Source organism: Arachis duranensis, chromosome 9 (assembly GCF_000817695.3).
Source record: "Arachis duranensis cultivar V14167 chromosome 9, aradu.V14167.gnm2.J7QH, whole genome shotgun sequence".
NCBI lineage: Eukaryota > Viridiplantae > Streptophyta > Magnoliopsida > Fabales > Fabaceae > Arachis > Arachis duranensis.
Genome location: NC_029780.3, coordinates 70,900,504 through 70,905,542, shown reverse-complemented (window position 1 = coordinate 70,905,542; position 5,039 = coordinate 70,900,504). Strand labels below are relative to the sequence as shown.

Here is a 5,039-nt window from a genome sequence, read left to right as displayed (position 1 = left end):
TTTTTATTCTTGAACACAGCTACTTTTATGAGTCTTGGCCGTAGCCCTAAGCATTTTGTTTTCCAGTATTACCACTGGATACATAAATGCCATAGACACATGACTGGGTGAACCTTTTCAGATTGTGACTCAACTTTGCTAGAGTCCCCAGTTAGAGGTGTCCAGAGGTCTTAAGCACACTTTTTTCTTTGGATCACGACTTTAACCACTCAGTCTCAAGATTTTCACCTGGACCTGCATGCCACAAGCACATGGTTAGGGACAGCTTGATTTAGCCGCTTAGGCCTGGATTTTATTTCCTTGGGCCCTCCTATCCATTGATGCTCAAAGCCTTGGATCCTTTTTACCCTTGCCTTTTGGTTTTAAGGGCTATTGGCTTTTTCTGCTTGTTTTTTTCTTTTTCTTTCTATTTTTTTTGCCATTTTTTTTCACAAGCTTTTGCTTTTTCACTGCTTTTTCTTGCTTCAAGAATCAATTTTATGATTTTTCATATCATCAATAACATTTCTCTTTTTCATCATTCTTTCAAGATCCAACAATTTTAACATTCATAAACAACAAGATCAAAAATATGCATTGTTTAAGTATTCATTCAGAAGACAAAAAGTATTGTCACCACATCAACATAATTAAACTAAATTCAAGGACAATTTTCGAAATTTATGTATTTCTTGTTCTTTTGATTTAAAAACATTTTTCATTTAAGAGAGATGAAGGATTTATGGAATTTATTCATAACTTTAAGACATAGTTACTACATGCTAATGATCATGAGGTAGAGACATAAAACATAAACACACATAAAAAAACGGAAAAATAGAGAGATAAGAACAAGAAAGTTAAGGAATGAGTCCACCTTAGTGAGGGTGGCACTTTTGAAGGACTAATGGTGCTTTTTGAGATCCTTTATGTCTCTTCCTTGCTTCTGTTGCATGATCCCTAGTGATTTTGGTGTTCCTATCCTTAGTTGCTCCAAATAAATATGTGGAGGAACATGTATCCCCTGAGGTATCTCAGGGATTTCTTGATGAGGGAATTCCTCATGCTCTCTTGATGTGCAGTCAAATGCTCTATTACTGAGCTATGGACCCTTGAGATGAATCTCTCCATTTCCCATGACTCAGAAGTGAAAGCAATTGTCTTCCCTTTTCTATTCTCTTTTTTTTTTTTGAGGTTTCTCTGGCCTTAGGTGCCATCAATGGTTATGGAAAAGAAAAAAATCTATGCTTTTACCACACCAAACTTAGAATGTTGCTCGCCCTCGAGCAAAAGAAGAAAGAATAGAAGAAGGAGAAGAAGATATGGGGGAGAGGGAGAGATGTTTGTGTTTCGGCCATGTGGGTGGGTTTTGGTGTTAAGGATGGATGTGAGTGGTGAAGAAGAGAGAAGGTGAGTTGAGGCAGGTGGGGATCCTGTGGGGTCCACAGATCCTAAGGTGTCAAGGATTTACATCCCTGCACCAATGAGGCGTGTAAAATGCCCTCTGCATGCAATCCTGGCGTTTAACGCCAGATTGGTGCTTGTTTCTGGCGTTGAACGCCAGCTTTCCTCAATGTGCAATCCTGGCATTTAAACGCCAGATTGCTGCATGTTTCTGGTGTTCAGCACCAGATCCATGCTCTGTTCTGGCGTTGAACGCCAGCCAGATGCTCCTTACTGGCGTTTAAACGCCAGTAAGTCCTTCCTCCAAGGTGTCATTTTTCTTCTGCTGTTTTTGATTCTGTTTTTAATTTTAATATTTTTTTTGTGACTCCACATGATCATGAACCTAATAAAACATAAAAGAACAACAAAAAGAAAAATAAAATTAGATAAATAAAAATTGGGTTGCCTCCTAATAAGCGCTTCTTTAATGTCAATAGCTTGACAGTGAGCTCTCATGGAGCTTCACAGATGTTCAGAGCATTGTTGGGACCTCCCAACACCAAACTTAGAATTTGAATGTGGGGGTTCAACACCAAACTTAGAGTTTGGTTGTGGCCTCCTGACACCAAACTTAGAGTTTGACTGTGGGGGCTGTGTTTGACTCTGCATTGAGAGAAGTTGTTCATGCTTCCTCTCATTACCAAATAACTTGGCATTTAGCTTCATGATGGCTCCTAGATATTGAGCAACTTGCTTTCCAGTTACATCTTCATCCTCTTCAGAGGAAGAATACTCTTCGGAGCTCATGAATGGCAGAAAGAGGTTTAATGGGGATTTCTATGGTCTCTATATGAGCCTCAGATTCCTTTAGGTCCTCAATAGGGAACTCCTTCTTGCTTGAGAGACATCCCATGAGGTCTTCCTCCTTGGGATTCACGTCCTCTCCTTCCTCTCTAGGTTCGGCCTTGTTGAATATGTCAATGGCCTGGCACTCTCTTTTTAGATTCTCTTCAGTATTGCTTGGGAGAGTACTAGGAGGAGTTTCAGTGACTTTCTTACTCAGCTGGCCCACTTGTGCCTCCAAACTTCTAATGGAGGACCTTGTTTCGCTCATGAAACTTAAAGTGGCCTTAGACAGATCAAAGACTATGTTTGCTAAGTTAGAGGGGCTCTGCTCAGAATTCTCTGTCTGTTGCTGAGAAGATGATGAAAAAGGCTTGCTATTGCTAAACCTGTTTCTTCCACCATTATTAAAGCCTTGTTGAGGTTTTTGTTGATCCTTCCATGAGAAATTTGGATGGTTTCTCCATGAGGGGTTATAGGTGTTGCCAAAGGCATCCCCCATGTAATTTACCTCTGCCATTGCAGGGTTTTCAAGATCATAAGCTTCTTCTTTAGAAGGTGCCTCTTTAGTACTGTTGGATACATTTTGCCATCCATTCAGACTTTGAGAAATCATGTTGACTTGCTGAGTCAACATCTAGTTCTGAGCCAATATGGCATTCAGAGCATCAATTTCAAGAACTCCCTTCCTCTGAGGCGTCCCATTATTCACGGAATTCCTCTCAGAAGTGTACATGAATTGGTTATTTACAACCATTTCAATAAGTTCTTGAGCTTCTGTAGGCGTTTTCTTTAGGTGAATGGATCCACCTGCATAATGGTCCAGTGACATCTCAGAGAACTCAGATAGACCATAATAGAATATATCTATTATGGTCCATTCTGAAAATATGTCAGAAGGACACTTTTTGGTCATCTGCTTGTATCTTTCCCAAGCTTCATAGAGGGATTCACCATCTTTTTGCTTGAAAGTTTGAACATCCACTCTAAGCTTGCTCAGCTTTTCAGGAGGAAAGAATTTTCCCAAGAAGGTCATGACCAGCTTATCCCAAGAGTCCAAGCTATCTTTAGGTTGTGAGTCCAGCCATGTTCTAGCTTTGTCTCTTACAGCAAAAGGGAAAAGCATGAGCATGTAGACTTTAGGATCTACTCCATTAGTCTTAACAGTCTCACAGATCTGCAAGAACTCAGTTAAAAACTGGTAGGGATCTTCTGATGGAAGTCCATGAAACTTGCAATTCTGTTGCATCAGAGCAACTAGTTGAGGTTTCAGCTCAAAATTGTTTGCTCCAATGGCAGGAATTGAGATGCTTCTTCCATCAAACTAGTATAATCACCAAGCTTCCTCCTTGCATTATTATTTTCGGCTGCCATCTCCACTTCTTTTTCGAAAATTTCTATAAGGTTGTCTCTGGATTGTTTTAATTTAACTTCTCTTAGTTTCCTCTTCAGAGTCCTTTCAGGTTCAGGATCTACCTCAACAAGAATATTCTTGTCCTTGTTCCTGCTCATATGAAAAAGAAGGGAACAGAAAATAATAATAGGGATCCTCTTTGTCCAGATATAGACGTTCCTTTGTGTGAGTAGAAGAGAAGAAGAATAAGAATGAAGAAAGGGAAGAGAAAAATTCGAACATAGAGGAGAAGAGGGGGTTCGAATTTTAAGATGAAGAGAAGTGTTAGTAGATAATTAAAATAAATAGAAGGGGATGAGGGGGAGAGAGATTTGAAAATAATTTTGAAAAATGGGTTAGTAATTTCGAAAATAATTTTTGAAAAGGAGTTAATGATTTTCGAAAATTAATAGTGAAATAAAATTAAAATTAAAATTAAAATTTGAAACAATTAGTTAATTAAAAAGAATTCTGAAAAAGGGGAGAGATATTTTCGAAAATTAGAGAGGGAAGAGTAGTTAGATAGTTTTGAAAAAGATAAGAAACAAACAAAAAGTCAAATAGTTAGTTGAAAAAGATATTAAAATCAAATTTGAAAAGATAAAAAGATAAGAAGTTAGATAAGATATTTTGAAATCAAATTTTTGAAAAAGATAAAATTTTGAAAAAGATATGATAAAAAGATATGATTAAAAAGATATGGTTGAAAAAGATATAATTTTTAAAATTAAAATTAATTACTTAACTAACAAGAAATTAAAAGATAGGATTCTAGAATTTAAAGATTGAACCTTTCTTAACAAGAAAGTAACAAACTTCAAATTTTTGAATCAATCACATTAATTGTTAGTAAAGCTTCAAAAAATTTTTTTTTTGAAATAAAGATAAGAAAAAGATTTTTAAAATTCAATTTAAAAAAATTTCGAAAAATAGTAAAAAAAATGAAAAAGATTTTATTTTTGAAAAAGTTTTGAAAAGATAAGATTTTTAAAATTGAAAATTTGACTTGACTTACAAGAAACAACTAATTTTAAAAAATTTTTACTAAGTCAACTCAAATTTTCAAAAATTATGGGCAAATTAAGGAAAAGATATTTTTTGATTTTTTGAATTTTTAATGATGAAAGAGAAAAACAAGTAAAATGACCACAACATGAAAATTATGAATCAAAACACATGATGCATGCAAGAACACTATGAATGTCAAGATGAACACCAAAAACACTTTGAAGATCATGATGAACATCAAGAACATATTTTTGAAAATTTTTTTGATGCAAAGAAAACATGCAAGACACCAAACTTAGAAATCTTTAATGCTTAGACACTATGAATGCAAAAATGCACATGAAAAACAATAAACAACACAAAACAAGACAATTTAAAGATCAAATAAGAAGACTTACCAATAACAACTTGAAGATCATGAAGAACACTA

The 5,039-nt window shown here is 35.7% G+C and overlaps 1 non-coding gene across 1 annotated transcript; it reads left to right on the top strand.

Moving 5' to 3' along the window:
- Positions 1-3,098: 3,098 nt before the first annotated feature.
- LOC127742087 (small nucleolar RNA R71) lies at positions 3,099-3,202 on the top strand. Its single transcript, XR_008003275.1, has one exon. It is a non-coding gene; the product is annotated as a small nucleolar RNA R71 (small nucleolar RNA).
- Positions 3,203-5,039: the final 1,837 nt, after the last annotated feature.